The sequence below is a fragment of the Oryzias latipes genome, chromosome 2, assembly GCF_053564925.1.
Source record: "Oryzias latipes strain Hd-rR chromosome 2, Olatipes_Hd-rR_3.1".
NCBI lineage: Eukaryota > Metazoa > Chordata > Actinopteri > Beloniformes > Adrianichthyidae > Oryzias > Oryzias latipes.
The window spans coordinates 44,329,249-44,353,360 of NC_136238.1; the positions used below are offsets into that span (position 1 = coordinate 44,329,249).

At 42.8% G+C, this 24,112-nt stretch overlaps 2 long non-coding RNA genes across 2 annotated transcripts; both read right to left on the reverse strand.

Moving 5' to 3' along the window:
• Positions 1–1,016: 1,016 nt before the first annotated feature.
• Positions 1,017–16,098, reverse strand: LOC144988928 (uncharacterized). The gene is made up of 2 exons (XR_013653021.1): positions 6,607–16,098; positions 1,017–6,495 (listed from the first exon to the last, which is right to left on the reverse strand). It is a non-coding gene; the product is annotated as an uncharacterized LOC144988928 (long non-coding RNA).
• Positions 16,099–16,136: 38 nt separating this feature from the next.
• LOC110014270 (uncharacterized) lies at positions 16,137–19,131 on the reverse strand. Its single transcript, XR_002289387.3, has 3 exons — positions 17,571–19,131; positions 17,091–17,485; positions 16,137–17,009 (listed from the first exon to the last, which is right to left on the reverse strand). It is a non-coding gene; the product is annotated as an uncharacterized LOC110014270 (long non-coding RNA).
• Between the last annotated feature and the right edge of the window lie 4,981 nt (positions 19,132–24,112).

The window sequence follows — 24,112 nt, forward strand, 5'->3', positions numbered from 1 at the left end:
TTGTTGCTGACTCTCCTCCAGCTCTCTCTGCTTCTCAGTCCTTTCTGCTGAAGCTGAGACTGTTTGATGTCCCTCATGTTCTTCCACAGAGAGAACAGATGCTCTTCTGATCAGAACATCTTCATCACCTCATCATGACGGGAGCAGATGTTCTCCTGCAGGTTCTTGGAGGGTTCCACCAGCTTGTGTTTCTTCCAGAGATTTTCTATTCTGAGCTGCAGAACAAACGTCTGACTGCTTTAACCGCCGTTGATGGTTTGTTGTGTTTCCCTCTATAGCTGCTATGGTCTTGGTATGGTTGCTAGGTAAGGCAAGGCAAGGCAAGGCAAGTTTATTTGTATAGCACAATTCGTACACAAAGTAATTCAAGGTGCATCACAAAACAGAAAAATGCATTAAAATCACAATACATCATTGAAATCAACGTAAAATTTACTTTAAAAGAAAAGAAAAAATTTGAAAAATGATTTAAAAATAAAGGAAGGAAAGGAAAGAAAAGTGCAGATAGGACCTTTCAGTCATATACACGGCTAAACAGAAATGTTTTAAGTCTAGATTTGAACATGAACACAGAGGAGGCCTGTCTTACGACTTCAGGGAGGCTGTTCCAGATTTTAGCTGCAGAATATTGAAACGCTGATTCCCCTTGTTTAGTTCTGACTCTGGTAATCAACAGGAGGCCGGCCCCTGAGGTCCTCAGAGTACGAGATGGTTCATATGGCACTAACATGTCAGAGATGTACTTTGGTGCTCGGCCATGGAGAGACTTGTACACAAGCAGAGCTGCTTTGAAGTCTATTCTTTGAGGTACAGGGAGCCAGTGCAGAGACCTGAGCACAGGACTAATGTGATCATACTTCCTGGTTCTGGTCAGGACTCGAGCAGCAGCATTCTGGATGTACTGAAGCTGTTTTACAGCTCGTTTGGAGAGGCCGGTGAGCAGGCCGTTACAGTAGTCTAACCTACTGGAGACAAATGCACGAATAAGTATCTCCAGGTCTGGCTTTGACATTATGTTTTTGATTTTGGCAATGTTTTTCAGATGGTAAAATGCCGCTGATGTTACTGACTTGATATGGCTGTTAAAGTTCAGGTCAGAGTCCATGATTACCCCTAGATTTCTGACTTGATTTGAGGGTTTAAGAGACAGAGAATGAAGGTAGCTACTGACTCTTTCTCTTTGTTTCTGTGGGCCAAAAATAATAACTTCGGTCTTGTTTGAGTTTAGCTGGAGAAAGTTGTTCTGCATCCACGCACTGATCTGTTGGAGGCAGTGGCTGAGTGAATCCACTGGCCCATATTCACCTGTTGTCAGTGACACATAGATCTGAGTATCATCTGCATAGTTGTGATAAGATATGTTATTACTGCGTATTAACTGCCCTAGTGGCAGCATGTAGAGGTTGAACAGAAGGGGTCCCAGGATCGATCCCTGGGGCACACCACAAGTCAAGGCCATGTAGTCTGAGACACAACTCCCAATTTCAACAAAATATTTCCTGTCTTTTAGATAAGACTTGAGCCAACTTAGGGCAGATCCAGAGATGCCAACCCAGTCTTGGAGTCTGTGCAAAAGGATCCCATGATCAACAGTATCAAAGGCAGCACTCAGGTCTAGCAGGATTAAGACAGAGACTTTTCCATCATCAGTGTTCAGGCGGATGTCGTTGGTTACCTTGATAAGAGCAGTTTCTGTGCTATGATGGGGTCTAAAACCTGACTGGAAAACATCAAATGAATTGTTTAATAAGAGAAAATCAGTGAGCTGTTGGTAGACAACTTTTTCAAGGACTTTTCCTAAAAATGGCAGATTAGAGATAGGTCTGTAATTATTCAGTACAGTGGGATCAAGACCGCTCTTCTTCAGGAGAGGTTTAATGACTGCAGTTTTTAAGGCCTCTGGAAATATTCCAGATTGAAGAGACATGTTAACTATTTGAGTAATTGATGGCAACACACTGTTCAGGACAGACTTTAGAAATCTAGTGGGTAACACATCAAGGCAGCATGTAGACGAGCTCAGACGGGTGATGGTCTCTTGGACAGTTTGGTCAGTGACAGGTATAAAGTGAGTCAGCTTAGAGTGAGTAGGTGGCCGTTCGATAGTTATATGTGTTGTGGAGTCGATGGCTTTTTTAATGCCCTGAACCTTGTCATTAAAAAATACAGCAAACTCATTACATTTAGGTGTGCAAACTAGTTCTATCGGTAGCTGGGTTGGAGGGTTAGTTAATCTGTTTACTGTTGTGAACAGGACACGAGAGTTGCTGCTGCAACTTCCAATGATTTCAGAGAAGTACCTTTCCCTTGTTCTGCATAAGATCTGGTTGTAAGCATACAACTCCCCCTTATACTTTTCATAATGAACCTGGAGTTTTGACTTGCGCCACTTTCGCTCAGCTCTGCGGCACTGTTGTTTCTGTGCCCTGACTAGATCATCGTTCCTCCAGGGAGCTTTCTGTCTATGTTTTCTCAATTTAACCTTCATAGGGGCAATGGCATCCAGAACATTCAAGATGCTAGAAGTAACAGAATTCAGCATTTCATCAACATTGGCACCAGAGGCGTTTTCAAGGTCTATCATTTCTACAAACTGTTCCCTAGTGCTCTCATTTATTTGTCTCCTTTGGACAACTGCAGGGCCAGGCGGTGGTTTGGGAGCAACAGACAGGTCAAAGAATACACAGAAATGATCAGAGAGGGCGACATCAACCACACTGACATTGTGAATATTAACCCCCTTTGTGATGAGCAGGTCCAGAGTGTGCCCTCTGCTGTGGGTGGGGCAACTCACATGCTGAATTAGATCAAAGGTTTCAAGGACAGCATTGAGCTCTTTTGCATGTCTGTCATTGACATTATCAACATGAACATTAAAATCACCTGTAATGACTAGACCATCAAAGTCTGTGCACACAACTGAGAGCATTTCAGTGAAATCATCAATAAAACTTTGGCTGTGCTGAGGAGGTTTGTACATGACTATGCAGAGTAAGGGAGGAGTTTGTTTTAACTCAATCTTAAAGGACACATACTCAAATGATGAAAACACACCAAATGATAGTCTGCGGGTTGCAATATTATCTCTAAACAGTGCAGAAACGCCTCCACCCTTTTTATTTTCTCGTATTTCCGATTCATGTTTGTAGTTTGGGGGAGTTGATTCGACTAGAACTATGTTTCCTGTGTTTTTGTCAAGCCATGTTTCAGTTAATAACATAAAATCAAGATTAAAAGAAGAGATAAGATTATTGATTAAAAATGATTTGTTGCATAAAGATCTGACATTGAGTGCAGCAAGTTTGAGATTAGTTTCCTTGGGACTGGTCAAAACCTTCTTGCAAGGGATATCAACTAGATTTCTGTGATTGGACAATCTAACTGCCCTTTTTTGCATTCTACGTGGTGCAACTACAGGTATAGCACCAGAAGGAAGCTGTTCATCACAGGGCCCCAGTTTGACATAACCTTTCCTAGGACACTGGGGGCCCGTTTCATCCTAGCTCTGGGGGATAGCACGTCTAGAGGCGCGCAGGGGAGGTCGAGTTGAGGGTAGTTTGGGTGATTGACCAGGAGGAGCGGGAGCTGGACGGGATTTGGGTGAACGACGGAGGGGGCGTGTTGGAGGGGCTTTGGATGAAGGGCGTGTTGGAGGGACTTTGGGTGAAGGATGTGGAGGGGGCGCTGGAGGGGTAGGAGAGCTCCTGTGTGGTGTGAGGCTCACAGGTGTTAGGGGAGCCATCTTAATTCCTGACTTAATCAGGCTATCAAAATGGCTAGGTAGGGCCATGGGTGAAAGTGGGGGGGATGAAAAGGAAAGTGAGTCTTCACTGGGAGTAGATGTAGCAGGGGGCGCCCAGAGCTGGTCAGATGGTGGTATTTCTGGGGCCAAATCTGGTGGTTGTTGTTGTGGTTCTGCGGTTGGGTCCTTAGATGGAGGTGGTTGTTGTGCTGGTGCTGCTGGATCCAAGTCTTTGACCGGTGGTGGTGGAGGTAGTTGTTGTTGCCGTTGTGCTGTGGTTCCTGGGACACTGGCTCGGTCCTTCCTTACTGCCTTTTCAGGGCCTTGGCCTCTATGCCCCAGAGCGTGGAGGAGGTTCTTCACTAACTCTCTTGCTCCACCTCTGTTCAGGTGTGGGCCTCTTCCCATGAATAGGTCCTTTCGCTTCCAGAATGTATTGAAGTTCTCAATGTAATGGAATCCTCTGGAAGCACACTCTCTGGAGAGCCAATTGTTCAGCTGAAACAGACGGCTGAACTTGAGTGACACCCCATCGATGTTAGGAAGAGGTCCACTGATGAATGCTTCAACCTCTACTTTGTCAATCTCTTCAAATAACTTGATGAAGTCTTTTTTCAGACGTTCAGATTGTTCTTTTTTGATATCGACAGCACCTACATGGATGATTATTCGTTTAACTCCTTGGTACAAGACTTTAGATAAGAGTCCTGTAATCACTGGAACAGTAGAACTTGGGCAACATAAAGTTTGCATTCTTCTGTGGCTGACTCCACTGATAGCGCCATCTCCAAGCAGCAGCGTATCTCTGACCTTGACGTTTGGCACAGATTTTCTTTCTGCTTGTGCTTTGTTGCCAACATTATGACTCCTATTCTGTGGTCCAATTTCACTTTGTTCTTTAACTTCACATTGTGTTAGGGGTAAAAATCTGTTTGTGAGCTTTATTTCGGATGTTTTGTCATCTTTTCGCTTTGGCTTAACACAGAGTTCCTCCGCACAAAGTTTCGGAAAAGACACAACATCACTCAGGTCTATGTCACTGTTATTCTTCTCATTTGTAGTAAGAGTGGGCTTCTTACCACCCGATGTCACTGGAAGGGTCTTGTGAAGTCCATTTTCAGTTTCCAAGGTAAATATCCGTGTTTGTAGCTCTTTTATTTCTTGTTGGTAGATCCGACAGCGTTCACAGTGGGAGTTTGTTTTCCTTCCTCCTCCGGACATGTCGCTGGCTTGTCAGACGTAAAAATATTGATTTGTATAGGTGGAAGTCACAAAAAAGGATGACCAGTCTGATATTCCAGGATTTGTGGATGAGGTAAAATAATTAAAAATGATTAATTAAATGATTAAAAAGCAAATAAAGCAGGAAGCGGCAGGAGCAGGGGAAAAAGCGTCTGCACTCTTTTGCAGGGGGAGGAGCAAAAAAGACAGGTAACGCTGTCTTTGATGATGATGACGTCAGAGTGGCCTCTAGAATGGACTGTTTTCTTGTGTAACCAGGAGCTGTAACCTTTAGGGCACTAGGACCCAGAAAGAGGTCCAGGCAGTGACGGTGTTCAGTGACGGAGTCCAAACGGGTTGAAGTAGATCAAACAAATGTGCCTCCACACTTTATCTGTGGATGACGGGTTGTTGAAATCCCACTACAATCATCCAAGTCTAGATGTTTAAAAATACACTTTTTTACTTTGATCTAACTTAATTATTTGCTTCAGTTAAGATAAATCCCTTTTAGTTAAGTCAGTTTAAAAATAACACGTAGTAATCAGACAGTTATTTTACTTTCATTCAAATTAATTCAATTAAGTAGGTGTTACTTTGCTGCTGCTGTTAGATCGGCACCGCAAGGGATTCTGGGATATCATTCCCTTTGCCTGTCTGGACGGATTTGGGTTTAAGTGTGGGTTTTTGACAGAATGTGTTTAGTTGTTTAGCTGTTTTATACAGAGCCCGTGTCCTGACATTAAGATATAAAAATATATCTTATTATCTCGTTCGCAGGAAATACTATTCCGTTCCCACAAGATACTATTGCGTTCCCTCAAAATACTATTCCGTTCCCTCGAAATGATTAACTCATGCAAACGCAATAATTATGTCGTTCGAACGCAATAATTATTCACGTCATAAGTCATTCACGCGGATATGCATTCTGTACGCCGGCAAAGCCGCTTTCAGCGGTAAGTTCCGTGTCTTTGTGACCCATATTCATTCAAAAAAGGAACATGAAAAACAAAAATGATCACTTTATTACTGTCTCAATGAATATAAGAAAAATATCAAAAGATTTATGATAACTAGGCTGCTTTGTCATACGATAGCTCCGGCTAGGCTACTAGCTCCGCCGCAGAGCTCTCTGATGTATGCCGGCATTTGGACAACTGGCTGGTCGGTTGACAGACAGCTGATATTGTAGTTTAGGGTCGAATAGGAATAATAATATTCAGGACTTGTCTTTTATTTACTTTAGCAGTCAGTTGCTTTACATTCGAAGGCTATTAGGATACATGCTAACTGACTAGCCGATCATTTATCCTGTTATTAATTTACGTCATAGATTTACAGCAGATACCTTCACATTTCTGTCTGTGTGTCTCATTACATTGCATTGAAGACACGGATGTTTAGAGAACAGATTTATTTATTTTAAAAAGCACAAAAGCATCCATCGTATTCACGTTCATTCACATGATCTGGTATGCCCTCCGGTCATCTTGCTGCAAAAGCCGCTTCCTGCCGCTACTTCCGTGTCTCTGTGAGCATTCAATAGGGGTAAAAATAAAAGCAACAATGGTCGATCTGTTATTGTCTCGATGAAAATGTGAAAAATATATTAAGCTGGCTGCTTCGCCTAATGCACTTACCTTTAGCTCGTAGCATAACAACAATAGCAGTACGTCACGTTTCCCAGAATGCTTAGCGGTCAATCATTGGCCAATCACCGTGTCCCTGTGACCAAGGTTTAACAACAAGACCAATGATCCTCTGCTTCTTCTTTTCTGATGTTCTGGGCTGCATCTTTGTACAGCGTTTCATAGAATTCTGCGCACCTCTCAAGAATTCTCTCCCTGTTGGTGATGACGGTTCCATCTTGCTCTTTCAAAGCTGATATAAGAACCTTGTAGCCTTCTTTTTCTTTTGCCCTCTTCAATCCTTTCCCACTCTCAATTGCCTCTTTCACTTGCCTGGTGTTGTGTTCTCTAAGATCTTCTCTCAGTCTTTTCCTGATGGTTTGAAACAATTTGTTGTACTCTCTTCTCTCTTGGTCAATCAGCTCTTTCTTTGCCATTGCTCTCCTTTCTTTCAGCAGTTCTTTAGTTTCCTGCTTGAGCTTCTCCTCTCGCCGTCTTTCCTCTTTTCCTGCTGTTTCCATAGCACAGTCCTTAATGGTCTTTGTGATGTTAAGTGCCATTTCCTCCAAACTTTCCTCTTCTTGCAAGGCTTTAAAACGATTTTGCAACTTCAGTTGAAATTCATTTTCTTTTGTTTCAGGGTGTTGATGCTTACTTTCACTCCTTTTGGTCTCATCATTTTCAACAAGAATAAAATTGACAATATCAATAAAAGACACACAATTAAAAATAAAGATAAAAAGATGATTAGTGTTCAGGGGGGATGGTAAACCGCCAGACCACCGCAGATCAGCTGGTGAAGCCGCCCACAGTCCGGTGAGACGCCACAGCAACGAGGGGTCTCCGTAAGCTGAGAGTTTCGCTCCAACCAGTTCCGTCGTGGCGGGGGTGAAAACCCGGACAGAAATCACGGTTAAAAACAATAAAAGCAAAGCAGAAGCTTTAATACCCTATTTGTGGGGAAAGAAGGGCGTGCAGCCAAGACACGTTCCTGAAAAAAAAGGAAAATAGTTTGCAGGAGCCTTAACTGTACATGACGGAGGAAGGCAGCTCAACAATCCTGTCACTGAGAGGAGGCAGATCTAGGTGAAAAAGTCACATCACTCTTGCAGATTACTGCCGCCACGCCACACATGTCCCAAAGCCTGGCCCATTGCTTGTTTACAGGGAACTTTGAACGAGTCTCCTCGTAAGTTCCCATTCCCTGTTTCAGATCGGAGAACTAAGTCTGGCTTACCTTACCTGCCTGCTTCCACTTCCTGATGCCTTGATTTATGGCAACAACAAGAGTTCATGTCCGAACAGGGAGGAGGAGGGCTTTTAAAGCACAGCCACCAAATTAACATGTGTGTTGCCTGTAGCCTCATAATTAGTAGGTGTGTCCTACTTGCCACACAAACATTTGGCTATTTTCCTAACCTTGAATGAAGAGAAGCTTCAAATCCTTAAAAATTTGTTTTGTGCTAAAATAGTCCATTTCTGAAATCTGTAGCATTATTATTTATGTCCTTACAAGTCTACCTTTTAGTCTCTTCCTCAAGTTTTATTTAGGAACTACTTAGGACTTCATTTCATCTTTAGTACCATTTATTGCCGTTTTAGCAGTAAAAATAGCAAAAGTCATTTTAGTTTAAGGAAGTTAGCTGAGTTTTAGCAAATATTTCAACTTCTTGACATTTCTGTGTTAACATTCATCACCATCTTCGCAGCTTCAGCTGTCAACTCTGAAATATGCATTTAGCAGTAAATAGAACGTTTAAAACAGAATTTTGTATTTGTTTTTACAGAGAAATCTGTTTACAAAACATTTTTTTAAACAAAGAAAATAAAAAAAAATTTGTGTTACCAGTCGGGTCCAGACAAAATAAAGGCTGATCGTTATTCCAGTTAAGTTGATCCGCAGCTATCTCTGTTATTAGCATGGCTAATGTTGTTTGCATGGATGTATTTTATTTTTCTAGCTTGTTCTGTCCAACAACTGAGCAAACAGATCAGAGCTGAAGGCATTTTGTGTTGGACAGGTTTTACTTTCACAAAAAGAGGTTATAGAACTCCAGAAAACCAGAGTGCAATTTTTTTATTATCTATTTCTTACATTTAGTCTGTGTGGGGAGGGAGAGGGGAAGAATATGAGAGGGGGGGTGGAAGAGGATAAAAGGGAGAGAGGGGATACAAGGTTATTGTTTTAATCTGCAACAATTATACCAGATCTGCTGAAAAGACAAATCTTACATCAAAGGTAAAATTCTGACACTAAGATGAGTGGAAAACATGTGTCCATCAATTTACTGTGGGTTAGAAGGAGGGATGAAGCAGACAGGGAGCAGTGTGGCAGTGTGCACGTGGGGGTGGAGATACATGCATGCTGCTGACGTGAACCGTGTGTTCATAAGGGGAACCAGATCCTCCTCAGCCCGTCAGACGAATTTTCAAAGGAATTAAATCAATGCTGCTGCATTAGTATGTAATAACATTGTAATTGTTGTAATGTAGGTCACAGATTCACCATTTTCTGCAAACAATGTAATTCTGAGTTAGTGCTTGAAACTTTGTTAATAATAAAGTATGATATTCTAGTGATATACATCCTCAAAATGGTTTCTCCCATTTTCTTTGGCATGTCCAATCAGGTCGAAAAATCTGGGTGTGACTATCTGTGATTGGTCCATAGCCGTTGAACTTTCTGGAACCGGGTAGATTTCATTCCCTTTCACACGGGATTTCTGACCGAATGGACGGTTTTGTCAGACTTCTTTGAGAAAAGAAGCTTTAACCTCAAAGGATTGCCGTTTTTTCTGACGTTAGCTAGTCCGCCTATGGAAGAACATAAACTTGGGAGTATTTAGGAAAATGCTTATGCTGTATAATTCTGTTGTGTAAATGAGTGTTGCATTTGTGTAATTTATTCCTGACTTAGCTTTGTGTTGTAGTTAGCTTTAACATCAAAGGATGGTCATTTTTTTCTGATGCTAGCTACCAAACGCAGCTGTTTTAATCGTTGCATGAAGAGAAGCAGAAGGTGAACAGAAGGTGAGGCAGCAGCAGAAAGTGTGATTACTCAAGCAGACTCTGGTTTGTTCGTTTGTGGGATTATTTTGCCAGCTCTTAATCCCTGACTTGTCCATGTGTTCAAGGTGAATCCAGCTTCCTGAAAGCCAGACCAGAAGTGGCGTGTGCAGAGCAGGTCTGTGGGACAAGGAAGGGACTAGAGTCTACATAGTTCTCAAGTGTCTACATAGTTCTTTTTTTCTTCTTATCCATAGAAAGCAGGTCAGTTTTAGGAAAAATAAAACTGCAGTGTGTTTGTTGTGTCCACATGATAACATTTCTGTGTTTTCTATTCCACAGGCTGCTCCTTTCTCGGTGTCGCCCGTGTGCTTCGGCCCTGCTATTCTGGATCTGATGGACAAATTCTACCCGTCAGATCTTGACTGTGCTGGAGTCAAAATGCTGCGGCACCTAGTTTATGGTAAAATTCTGACATTAAATACATTACATGTTTGTATGTGGGACTGCGTGGGGGTGACACCTAGGTCTCCTACCAAGGACGTGACGGTGGAGCGGCCTGTGGACCAGGTGAGAGGAGAAAAGGGAAAAGCTCAATAGTCTTTAGGAGTGATTTTATTTATGGTCATTTTAAGTTTGACATGTTTGTTTGTGTTCCTACTTAAGCTTTTGTTGTGTTCTCCTTTATTAACAGACATGATTCTTGGGCAAATATGATCAAAATGCTTCCTAAGCCTTAAATTAATGGCCAGTACATTTATGAATTTGATTTTAGGTGTTCAGGTTCGATTTATGATTTAATACAGAAAAATAACATTTATGTTTTTTCCTTGAAAGTAATGTTTTTTTTTTCTATTTTTCTAAAGGACCAGCATCAGCGTGGACGGCCTGCTGCAGGAGGTAAGAAGAGCAGCAAAGGTAAGAGCTGTTCTCCTTCCTGCATCTGCTGTGTGGTTCAGCCACGTTCAGACCCTGTAATCTTGTTTGGTTCCTCTGAAAGCTTTAGTGAGGTGATTCCTGCTCCTGCCAGTTGTAGTGTTGAGGCTGTGTCAGATGATAGTTCAGCTGACATGGAGGTTGGTGTGACGTTTGGCTTCTTGGATGATGAGCTGGTAACCTCTGAGGTCCAGGAGCCTGGTCCTGTTCTTGCTGCTGGTACGTTAAAGTTCCCCAGCATCAGAGGATCGTTCCACCAGGGCAGTGAGCTGTTTGGGAGCAACAGTGAGCGGCAGTGCATGGCCATCTCTTTGGTGGCTGCTGCCAAGCACACTGTTAAAAGTGTGTTTCAGTGGGACAGTTGTGAGTTGGATTCTGTGCTGCTTGCTGGAGATCAGGTTTACTCGGACCTGCAGAGACAGAACAAAATCACTGACTCTGCAGGTTTTCTGAGAGTGACTGATCTTCCAGGTCAAGTAGTGGTAGATGGGGTTGAACTGTCCTGTGTTTTTGGGGAAGTTGTTAGCGGGGATGCTAAAATCAATTCGGGTGAGTTTGTTGATGTGGGTGTGTTGGTTCCCCTGAAGGAGGGGTTGGCTAGGATGACGGCACAGTACAACACGTGTCTGCTGACGCTGTCTGAGAACACGTGTGCCGTCATTGCTGAGAATGGACGCTGGGCTGTTATAGACTCCCATTCTCGCAGTCCTGAGTGAACAGGTGTATTATTCTGACTCTGTGGGTGAAGTTCATGACTCCCTGCAGAGGTCAGTCCAGGGCATTGTGTTGACTCAGTCTGAAATAGTTGGTGTGGTTCTCTTTTCTGCCTCAGAAACGTTTGACCCTTTCTTAGGAAGTCCTGCAGAAAGTAACCACCTGAACCTCTGCAAAGAGAGCCTCTTCCATGACACTTCAGTAGATGTCACTGTAGAAGCTAAAAAGGCGGCAACAAAACGAAAAATTGATAGTGAGTGATAATGCAGGCCCTTCAGGTGAAAGCCTGAAGAAAGTCAAATTAGATGATGTTGCTGTGGAGGAACAGGATGTAATTTTTAGTGAGCCTGAGCAGGAAATTTTCTATTTTAACCCTTTAAATCTGGATGTCTGCCAGACTCTGCTCAATGTTAAATATTGAGTTCCAAAATTTTAATGCCCCACCTGCTCCTCCCATTGGTTTGTTAGGGCCCCCCTGCACCAACGAAAGCATCATAGGAGATGGAAATTGTTACTTTAGGGCCATCTCTCAGGCTGTGACCGGATCCCAAAACAGCCACAGAAAAATTCGCTTAGCCGTCGTGAAACAATTGGAAACGAACCCCGATCTGTACAGCTGGGTAGTTGGGTGTGAGTTCTCCTCTGTGGCTGAGTACATAACCAAATCTAGGATGCGTTTTGTTAGTGTTTGGGCCACAGACGTAGAAATTCAAGCCACGGCTGATTTATTTCAGTAGGAGGAAACGTTTTTGTATTGTTTGATGGCAGGTGGCTTCGGCACCAGAGCAGCGGTCGACAATTACGTCAAAACGCAATTTATATAGAAAATTGTGGTGGTACACATTTAGACTGTTGTGTGTGTTAAAGATCCACAACAAGACCGCTGTGCTGGTTGTTGTCCCTCTGCCAACAAACAACCAAAAACATATCACACGCGTTCACATGACAAAGATGACATTTGTTCTACAGACATAAAGACAACTTCCAGAATTGACAACCAGAGCAAATGCACAAAAGTTGCTTCTAAATACTTGGTATACCAAAAATAAACAGCAAAAGAAGTTTAAAGGAAAAATCTACAGAGAAAATGAGAGGGAACGGTTAAAGCACGTTATTCGGAAAAAATACATGAAAGATGCAAGTTACAGATGGAAAGTCAAGTTAATAAAAAGGAGGCAACTAAAAGTATCATATTTAAAAAATGAGGATTACAGAGAAATGTTTAAGTCAAAAGAGAAAACAAAATATAGACGATTCCGCTCACAGGACCAAGGTGAAAGCTCAGAGCATTGGCAAATATAAAAAAGATAAAACACAAAAACTTGAATTAAAGACTCCAAACAAAAAGCGACACAGGGAGAATCCTGCATTCAGAAAGAGTGTCATAAGTAATGTTCAACAGAAGAGGCAGTTGTTAAGAAAGAAAGCAGAGAGTTTTCAGGAAGTCATGCAGGACTTTCTAAAAAAGGTGGAAAAAGGTCCAGAGTTTGTTTGCTGTGTGTGCAACAGACATCTGCTTCATCACCAGGTTTTGCTGTGCGTCAGGGAGACGTACAGCAAATCTGCAAAGATGGCAGAGATTGCAGATGTGTGCATTAGTGAGGACTATCTGCACCGCTGCAACATGGACTGTGAGAGCCCGTGTTTGTTTTTAGGGACGGCGAGGAGCGCTCTGTGGATTTGCCACTGCTGCGACTCCAAGTTAAAGAGGGGTCTGACCCCGCCTGAGTGGGTCGGTAACAACTTGGAGGTGTGTCCTGTCCCACCGGAATTGGCTTGTTTAAATAGCTTGGAGCAGCATCTGATTGCACTGCACATTCCATTCATGAAGATGCTTGCTCTGCCTAAAGGTGGGCAGAATGGTGTACACGGCCCAATCACATGTGTTCCTGCCAACTTGGTGCAAACGACCAATGTGCTGCCTCGGTCAGACATGGAAGGGTCTCTGTTGCGCGTCAAATTAAAGCGTAAACTGACTTACAAAGGTCATTATGAGTATCAGTTTGTGGATACCATGCACATTAGGCGAGCCTTGCAATATTTGAAACGCAACAATAAATATTACAAAGACATAGAGTTTAATGAAGCTTGGCTCAATGACTTTTGTAAAGAAGAATTAGAAGAAGAAAATCGAAACGAACCAGAAAATCAGGCGGACAAAAAAAAGAGGATGAGGCCGATGATGGAGAAGATGAGCTTCTCCATGACAGACAGAATCACTGCATGTTCCAAGATTCTGCTCTGTTCCCAGTGGACATCGGCCAAGAAGTCCTGGACCAGTATTTTGAAGACATTTTGAATTTGGCCCCGGCGGAAGGAAATAATCCGGTCCGATTATTGACTAATCGAGAAAATGAAGCTAAATGTTTTCCTGTCATCTTTCCCGATGGTAAAAACGTTTACCATGAAAACAGAAGGTTCAAATTAACACTCTCGCGTTACTTTAACAGGATCCTCCATGCTGACGGCAGGTTTGCACAGAACGTCGAGTACATCTTCTTTGCACAGTACATGTCGGAGGTGGAAAAGGTTGTTTCTAGTGTATCTGTGGCTCTCAGAAAAGAAAAATCAGGAAGTGCATCTGAAGGTGTAAGTGCCGATGCACCTACTGAGAAAACCCTGAAGAAGCTGCTGGAAGCAGATCAGGGCTTTTGTTTCCTCCGGCCTATTCGAGGCACTCCGGCATTCTGGCAGGCAACACAGAAGGACCTGTTGGCCTGTGTTCGTCAGCTGGGTATTCCAACGTGGTTCTGTTCGTTCTCTGCAGCCGACATGCGTTGGAAAAATCTCCTCGAGAACCCAGACAGCTGACCAGTTGGATTGGGCTGAACTTTTGAAGGAAATTGTTCTGGCTGTCCAGCAGCACTCTAGGAACCACACAAAGTCGTGTAAGAAGGGGGGGACCAAATGTCGCTTCAACTTTCTTAAAACAGCATCCGGCCGCACATTTGTTATCAATGACGAAAAGTTTCAGAAATGCCCCAAATGTACAACCCCAAGGTCAAGGCTGGCCAAGAATCCAAATTACAATTCATCCGCGGCATAGTCACCCACATTGAATTCTGTAAAGAGGGGGGTTCAAATACATTTAAGTGAAATTTGATGATGAGGAAATTGGAAAAATAGCTCGGAGAATGTGTGCCAAAGCTGACCAGCCCTGTTCCCCTGCTATAGAGTCAGAGGAAGAGCGGGTGAGCCAAAAGGGGGGCATGAGGAGACAGTTCCCACTCAAGCTGGCATGGGCTTGTACCGTCCACAAGGTACAAGGCCTGACCGTGGACAAGGCTGTGGTCTCCTTTAATAAGATCTTTGCTGCTGGACAGGTGTATGTTGCTGTGAGTCGGGTCAGGACCATCGAGGGGTTAATCATTCGGGATTTTAAGGAAAAGGCGATTTACTGCAATAAACATGCGAAGGCTGCTCTGGAGAAGATGCCCCCCCTCCTGAGTGATGAAAGAAGATGCGACCCGTCTTCTTTCAGAGTTTTCCTGCTGAATGTTCAGGGATTGTGCAGACATGTCTCCTATCTGGCCCACTGTACACAGCAGCTGCAGCCTAACTGCATTGCTGTGACAGAGACATGGCTGACCCCTAGCTCTGCCTTAGAAGCTGTCCAAATGGACGGCTTCAGCTTTCCTACAGTGGAACCAACCCAGCATTAGTTGGCCTGAAGAGCCAGCAACATGGGGGGGTTGGGATCTACTGTACGGACGGAGGAGACTACCAAATTCTGGATAAGCCAGACCTTAATTTGGAGTGTGTTGTTTACAGGAGTCTGGCTCTAAATTTAGTGTTAGCTGTAGTGTATCGGCCCCCCTCCTATCCTGTAGTGCTGTTTAGGTCCCACCTACAGGATTTAGTACTTTGGTTAGAAACTCAAAGAGAATCAGTGGTAGTGATGGGAGATTTTAATGAAGACATCCTGAAGTCCTCTTCCATTTTTAATCTGATGACGGACAGAGGCTTCAGGCAGCATGTCACTTCTCCCACAACAGAGAGGGGGGGGAAACCATCATAGATCATGTCTATGTCAAAACTTCCAAATTCACTGTCAAGGCCGTGGTCAGTCAAATTTACTTCAGTGACCACGAGGGGATCCTCTGTTCATTCAGTGCATCCTAGAGGGGGAAGGGGGGGCGGGGGGGTCTGCTGGAAACAGCCTGGTGTTTATTGTAAGGTTGAGCATTATAATGGGGGGGGTAAAAGTTTAAGAGTAACATCTGGGGAAAGACGTGTTTTTTAAATAGATTTCTTTCATATCATGAAGTAGTTTACATTTTATGAAATGTTGGGTTTCTTTTACTATTTTTCAACAAGCATGTGACACAAAAACATGTAATATGCAATAGTTTTTAGAGATAATAGATTAACAATTAGTTTGATCGGCTTGCAGAAGCTTACGGAGGAAGCTTTCTACTTTCGTTTAGCGGCGTCATCTTTCCATCCGCGTTCAGCAGATTACAATGAAAAGCTGTTCATCTTCCGCTCATACAGCAGTAAAAAGATCGCAGACAAACACCTCCAGCCCAGCTGAATCACCAACATGGACCAAGTGCCGCTCACTTCTAACCGCCTGGTGAGTCTCAATGTGGAGAACGGGAGCAGCGCGGTAGGATACGTACAAAGGGCCAGGAAGAGTCTGATTGGTATTGTTATGGAAGGCAGCGCCGGGCGAGTTACGCCACAGTTAGTGAGCAGCAGCAACGACACAGACTGACTGATGAAAGGGAACCTGACGTGTTTGTTAGAAATGTAGTCCAGCTGTTCATTTCAGATCCAGAAGATGAGGACTTTGAAGAATTTTTATGTTAGTTTTAAGTTTTATGACTATTTAAGTTTTATGACTTTTATGACTTATGAAGTAAAAATAAATAAATCAAAACCAACTCAGATTTGCTTGCGCTGTTTTTTTTTTAAACACAGAGTGTTTGTTTGTGTGTGTTTGCTTAAGCCGGGGTTTTCACTAGTGCATATGTAGGAAAGTAGTGTGTTTGTTTGTGCTAAAGGCAGCGCTGTCTGTGCAAGAAGAAGGAAGGGAGACGCCACACTGGCTCATCTGACTGGTGGGGGCTGCCACCACCTTCCACCATTCCTCATGACAGTGCACCCCCCATGATTCAAGTGACTTAGTGATGTTTAGGTTTATCACTGGATAATTGTAACTTTATACAAATGGGGCTAAAATAGCAAATCAACATCATGCACCATCTCAGAACATATTGCCAAACAAGCCAACTATGGTAGTTATGCTAATCTGGCTAAAAGTGCTAGCATTGCAATCAGCTTCAACAAGTGACTCAGAAAAACACAACTTAAGACGATCATAATGGTAAGAGAATGTGATAAGTTGATAGAAAATCCACGTTTTCTGTTGATTTTATCAAATTTGATCAATTTTATCAAAGCAACAAAGCAACGATTTCATCTTTTGGTCAACTATGGATAATAAATCGACTTCAGCTTCAGACAAATGGGAACAAGTAGACTTTTTGATCTTGGAGCAACGGAGGTTTTTCTGCTAACCACGCCCACATTCCCTACATGTTCATATCCAATGTGAAGAGGATCCACTCAGATGGGACATGGAGTGAACCCACACACAAAGGAAAAGAAGATGGGACTTCCCTCAATGTGTCGTTCCGGATTAGTTCTGGACCGGACCGTTTTCTCCTCCTGTCAGCTACGGACGCATGCAGAAGAAGATCCTCCAATGTGGGCCTGGTCCCTGGGAAAGGAGCCAAACACTTTTCCATGAGGTCCTGTGTAGAAGAAGAGAAAAAGGATGAAGCTGACAGATGCAGGGATCCATCCAGTCATCCAAGTGAAGAAGGTTTTCTTACCTCCAGAGAGCTCACAAAAACAAAAACAGCTCCAATCAAATGGGCTTGTTCGGAAAGGACGTCCTTGGAGAAGTTCCGCTTGGCGTTGGGAGGCCAAACTCCCCAAACTGCACCAAAAGGAGAAGCTAAGCAAAGACACCGTCATACCGGACCTATACAGGCCATCGGCCGGTGCCCCCACAAAACCTCCCCACCAGGTATGAAGTCCACATACAGAAGATTTCTTATTTGGATCTTCTTTTTTTTCTATAAATATTTGAATTTTTTTCTTCATGGCTCCAGTTTTCAAGGATGGATGGTGTCATCGTTGCAGCCATGGATGGAGAAGAAGCTCCTCCACTGTGGCCCTGACATGCGGGTGCAAACTCAGCATTTTCCCAGGAATTCTTGGCAATCTGTGAAGAAGAGGAGAAAAAGGATGAAGCTGACAGATGCAGGGATCTATGCTCTCAGTTAAGTCGAGACGGTTTTCTTTTTTACCTCTAGACAGGTCCTGGTTCATTTGCAATGTCCTCAAAAAAAACCATTAGTATGGAATGGATCGTGACGGAGGTCAAATGGTCACATATCGTGGGACGCCATAAACGAGGGAACAAACCTAACGGGGGAAACTGGAGAAGTAAATAAGTAAAACAAGTTCAATAAGGCTGGTGTGTAAAAGAACGCTTCTGATCTTTTTCCATTTTCTTCTCTACTAGGCGTTATTTATGTATCAACACCAAAGAAAATGCCCAATTCTTTGAAACGGAGGTGAAAGTAAGCTGGTTATTCTGTCCTCCTTTGAATTTTAAAGACTTGCGGCATTTTTATAATAATGTAGGACATATAGAAAGAAAATTGAGCTTAAAAGGACATTTCTCACTATTTCTTTATTTTAATCGTTGCGAATCAGGAGCAGACAAGAAAACAGTTTCACCAAGTCCTAGAAAGTGATTGGTGTTTGATTTAGGCTCAAAATGGCACGATTCCAATTAAAAGACCACTTGGAATGCTCTTGAAATGGATCAGAAAATGATCTGATTGGGTCTTAAACTCTACTCATTTTTGGTGTCTACGGTGATCTTTTAAACCTAGTAAACTGTTCTGTGCTACAGTTTCATTTGATCCTAGTTTTTATTTTTCCCCGTAAGAGAGAACTGGCTTACCTTTTTTTGACTTTCGTGATGGAGAAGGACGGACAGTAGAGCCCTGCGCACGACTTTTTTCTAAAGCCCGCTCCCGCCCGCCGAATTTCTGACCAATCCCCCCCGCTCCCGCAACGAATGCGTTACACTCCCGCCCGCACCTGCAATATGCATGTCCACTCCCACCCGCAGAACTCTGATAGAGATGCATTGATTTTGTATCGTCTTCAGTCTTCAGGAAAAAAACCACGTATTTGTGTTGATATTAAAGAGATTCATGTCCCTCCTCCAGCCTCATCTTTTCATGCATTCCTCTTTTGTGTAATGTGCAACTTAATTATTAAATCTATTTTCACTAATCCTGTTGTTCACTGAAGCTCACACGTTCCCAGATGTTTTTGCCATGGGGAAAGTGGGTGGTCCTCGTCTCAGGGAGGTTCTGATACAGTGATGTTTAGCTTCTCTGGTTCTGAAGGTTTTGGAGGAGGTTCTGCCTTCGGTTAAAAGTGTGCGTATGTCCGTGCGCAGACAGACGGCCTGAAGCGCTGAACCAGCTGGTAAAGACGCAGGTCAAAGTCATTTGAATTTATGGAGGAAAAAAAAACATTGTAATGGTTCAACAGAGCTGAAAATCTATGAATTCCTTTTTTCCTGACGGAAAAATATGTTTTTTTAGCTTCAGCCTTTTCCAGTTTTTCCACATTCTCCGTGTCTACCCTGCATTGCTGCACACAGACACCGCTCAATGCAGCGATCAGAGCAAAACTTTAGCTGGTAGCTCCTCCCACACGTGACCGCAGTATCAGGCTTTAAAGAACACAATTTCTAAGAGGCGGGGCATTGCACACCCCCAACAGGTTAGATGACAGTGGCCAGTGACAGTGGCGTTCACGGAGCTTCAGTACATAAGACCCCAACAGCCTTAAACAGCCTAACGTCGTCCGCTATTATATATTCATGGCTACACTGATCCCGCGGGGGGGGGGGGGGGGGGGGGGGGGTTGCCGCCCGCAGCACTATTCAAATCACCCAATCCCGCGAGATTTGCGTTCAATCCCAATGCAGGCCTCTAACGGACAGTGTTCTTGAGTAATGGACTACATGCCTACCTGGCACGCTACTGCAAGTCACAAACTTCTTTACCTCCATTTCATTAGGAAGAATATATTATTTATCCCACTGTTTATATTTGATTCAGCAATTTGAACATTTTGTTTCAGATTTTCCTGTTCATATAATGACTCAGGAATCCACAGCCGCATCCTCCTCAGATAACTCTAGTCAGGTATTGGTTCAAAATGATACATCTTTCTTTGTAATACTCCTGCAGAACAGAGCTGCCTGGTCCAGACAAACCTGCTGTTTGCTGCGGTTCTGGGCTGGATTGTACATTTGTAGGACCAGGGCTGAGCACTTCTGCTGTTAAAGGGCTTTAGAGTCCCACTCTGATCATCTGTTGATCTATTTTAAAAGCCTTCTCTGTGGAGGAGCAGAAAAAACAAATGGGCGAACTTGAGACAGAGACGAACGAGTTGGTACCCAAGAATGGAATTCTGCAGTTTGCAAACGGACCTCTTGATGAAGTCCTTTGCACAAATTCTTAAGACAACAATGAATAAAAACTGCAATAAAAGTGGTCTATATTTCGGTTTTAGATTATGTAAGGAAAACCAGGAGCTCAAGAAAAAAGTGGAAGAGCTTGAAGAAGAAAAGCAAACACTGTCAACTCCGGTAAAACTGCATCTCAAAATTTTAAAAGCATATCTAACCATCTTTCATCTGAATCCTTTAGGAAACTTCTGGGTCCTCCTTTGATTCCCCGGCTGCTCAGACCAGCACTGCCAGGGACTGTTCTCTAAGGTTCCGGTCACACAGTGAGTTCTGCTGCTTTGAACCTCATGAATTAAGATGAAGCCGTTTTTAGCCAAAATTCAACGTTTTTTAATCAACGTTGCTCTGACATTTCTCTGTAATTTCATTCTGAGGACCTCTGATTTTCAATACCTAAAATCTAATTGGTTTCAACCCTTTGTTTTCCTATTTCCGCCATGTTTCGGCGCTTAACTCCCTCTACAATTTTTAACCTATTGTAACCATTTAACTATTAAAATGTTCAGCTCTTTCAGCTTATTCTAGCTATGACTTTTGGTCCTTGAACTTTTCAAGATATTTTTTTTCCTCTCTCTCTTTTTCAGAAGAGAATTTTTTTAATAATATGAAGCTTGACTCTTTTAGGGTAATGATATAACTAATGTGTTTTTTTAGCTAATAATATTAGATGTATTTAAATGTGTATGGATACTTATTTTAAACTAAGTGGTAACAACTTATCTTAAATTATGTAATAATAACTGAAGGACATTGCTGGGTAACTTTTCATGTTTTTTTCTCTCATCTCAGAATGGCACTGAGACAGGTGATTAACATCACAGAGTGGCCCATATGCAGCCCCCCCACCGCTGGACATCTGCATTTTAAGGGAGAAGGAAAAGTCCAAAGTAATTACCTGGGACTTTTCCAGCAATACAGCTGCCCCACAAACTACCATAAATAATAAAGTGATAGTCATTACAGACCGTCACTCTGTAGAAAAAGTGACCTTATTCGAGGAACTGGCCTCCAAAGTGTTTGTGGGAAGATATTATATAATGAAAGAGTATAGGCTCCAGGGACATACCCCCCTATCACATTCTCCCCACAAAGCACACGGCCTTCTATTGGACACCTCCTGGAGTCACTGGAACAGGAGGCAGACAGACTCCTGGATCCTCCATCAGTGGTCACACCCCTGATAAGTGTGGACCAGGTAGAAGGTAAACCCCTCCTCGCCATTGAGGGAAAAGTTTTGGAGGTAAGGATGTACGAGTCATCTAAATGCTCACAATCTGTCTTAACAGAACATGTAATTAATTGTCTTCATTAGGTGTTTGCAATCAGGAGGATGAAGAGTGGGAGGAACAATGTTCCAATGAGGCAGCTTCGATTACACCAAGTAGGTACTTCTAAATGTCTTGTCCCCATGTAACTAGAGGACTACACACACACACACACACACACACACACACACACACACACACAGTTAAGAGTCGGGAAAAAAAAGTTCCTTACAGTGAAGAAAAGGGTTTAGTCTTTTTTTTTCCAGGCCTGATCGATGCTCGGCTGCGTTGTGGTAAAAAAAACAAAGAGGGCCTTTTCAATTGCTAAGCAATCATGGAAAAAAACGTGCACGTCCTCACGTAGCTGATGGTTAGAAACTGTTGGCGGGAGAAAATCTCTGCAGGCGAACTCAGCGGTATCCGACTGTGCAGCGGGACAGAGGAGGCGGGAATCTCTGAGGCCTGGGGGTTGGAATCAGCTCAGCTCAGGTGTGCTCGGTCTCCCACAGGGTCCAGATAGACTCGGCTATGGTCAAATGCAGAAAAGTCCCCTTTAGAACTTTGGACATTTGCTTTGGGTCGTTTTTACCTAGCATAGACTAACCAACACGTTAACTTAACACATGCTAACGCTAGTCGCAATTAGCATTTTTAGCTGCATATTGTAATGAATAAAACGAGCGGTTAAACACATTTAAGAAAATTATTACTTACATAACAACAGTTTCCACATTTCTAAACAGAAAGTTGACTCTGAAAAACATCGTAGCTCCAAGAATTCAGCGTCAGCTCCGCTCCTCACCAACGTCTGACTCTCTCTGCCTGTCAGTGAAACGATTTTTCAGATCGTTCTCCTTAGGACACACCCACTTATCTCTGATTGGATGGATCATTATACAGACAGATTACACAGCAAATCACATCTCGGAATGACAAAAAATACATTAGGTTGTGGGGCAAACTCAAACTTTTACAACATACTAGACCAAACAAACTTGATTTCCAATGAAACTTTAAACAAAAAACAACTTGTTAACCAAACCAACAAGTGGCCATTGAACATTTTTAATAAATAATACATTTTTATCTTTTGTTGGTAGGTTAGTCTGTTTTATTTTTTTATTTTGACTGGGCTACACAGAGAAAAGAACTTAAGCAAATTAAAATGGGCATCAACTAAACAAGGATTGGACAATAAACTAATTTCAGTAATTTAAGCAATATTTATTTTACAGGTTCATATCCTTAAAAATAATTATTTGATTATAATAATTCTTACGTGCTTGGCCTCTGAGTCCAGCCGTAGCCGTTTACTGGATGGACTCTGAATAGACGACGGTGTCTTGAGAATCAGATGAATCAAGGAATGATTGATGATTGCTCAGAAGATTGTAGCATAGGAACAGAATCTGAAAGAAGACATCAAACAAGTTCTTTTATCAAAAAAATTAAAAATGTAATTCACACAAACCAGTGGCATATTTGGTGGTTAACACTCCGACAGAAGGATCCTTATCTACATCCTGAAACACATCATCATCTAACTCAGACCCAAAGCTGTCAACAAGCTTTCCACCTTTGGTCACAGCAAGGACAACACATTTTGCAAATGGTGCAAGGAAAAAAACAATATTGTGTAAACCAGATTCATGAAATAATATTCTTCAAACACCAACATATCTAAGAAGTCAAGGACAAAAAAACATCCATAAAGCAATGTGTGAATTAGAAATAAGGAAAAAAATACTATCAATTATAGTTAGGACTCAAAGCTTTCAATTAAAGGCTAATTTGTAATATCAATCTGCTACCTGCAATCCTAAACTCTTTTAGATCAAGCTCCGTTGTTCTCACATCACCAGTCTGGTCTTCATCAACATGGTTCCTGCAGCTCATCAGTTCTCAAAATCTTAAAAAGGTTCAATGTTACGGCAATGACACAAAGAGCAAACATGTCCTTTACAATAGAGCATATCAGATGTTCATTATATTCATTCATTCATTTTCTTGACCGTTTTCCCTTTCGGGGTCACGGGGCTGCTGGAGCCTATCCCGGCCACTTATGGGCGAAGTCAGGGGACAACTATTATATATATATATAATTGAAGACCAGTTTGAGGGAGTTGGTGGTATTTTAAGCTAGGTTTTCACTCGACCATGTTAGCCGTCTAGTGATTGAAATACTGAAGATAAAATACTGCAGGGAACAACCAACAACCCTGTTTATTTGACATAATATATTTTTGAAATACAAATATAAAAAAGTTATTACACAATAAATATTCCTCGCCGTTGTTTTGGGTGGTAAATGACATGTTGACCAAAATCTCCAGGAATGGTTTGATTCAAATGTGAAGAGGTGGGCGGAGCTTCGTCTCCCCAGCATGTCCTGGGTTTTCACCGGGGGCCTCCACCCTGAGGGGACATGCCAGAGCCCCTCCCAATGGATGTGTCCAGGAGACATCTGAACCATTCATCTTTCTGTCCGTTTGCTTTGAGGCCCAGATCCTCACCTGCTGCTGGCTTTGCTTCAGCAGCTGCTGACTGGAACGCTGAAGCTCAGAGCGTCCGGCGCTTTGATCTTCTGCACATTCAAGTGTGGAACAGATGCAGAGAAAAGCTCCAAAGTTCTCAGAGGAGCATTGATTCAGCAGATCTTTAGTTTCTGGAGACGACTTCAATGGAAGAATGAAAACCACATGGATTCAAGCTGAAACTCTGTCAGAGTCAATAAAGGTTTTTCAAAGACAAAGCTCTCCTTCACTGTCAACACACACAGATGATCAGAACAGTTCCACATGTGTCTGCATGTTCTGGGAAGTTCTCCGGTTCCTCTGATCACGGCTCCAGCAGCGTGTTTCAGGAACACGGATGATCCAGAACATGGGATCAGACTGAAGTCAGCAGCTTTCAGCTCCTTTTGGGCTTCAAGCCCAGAGAGAAGACAGAAATGTGAGGAAGGCAGAGAACATGAAGGCTTCCTGACAGCAAAGAGAAGTTGGAGCCAGAAAGACTGGAACCG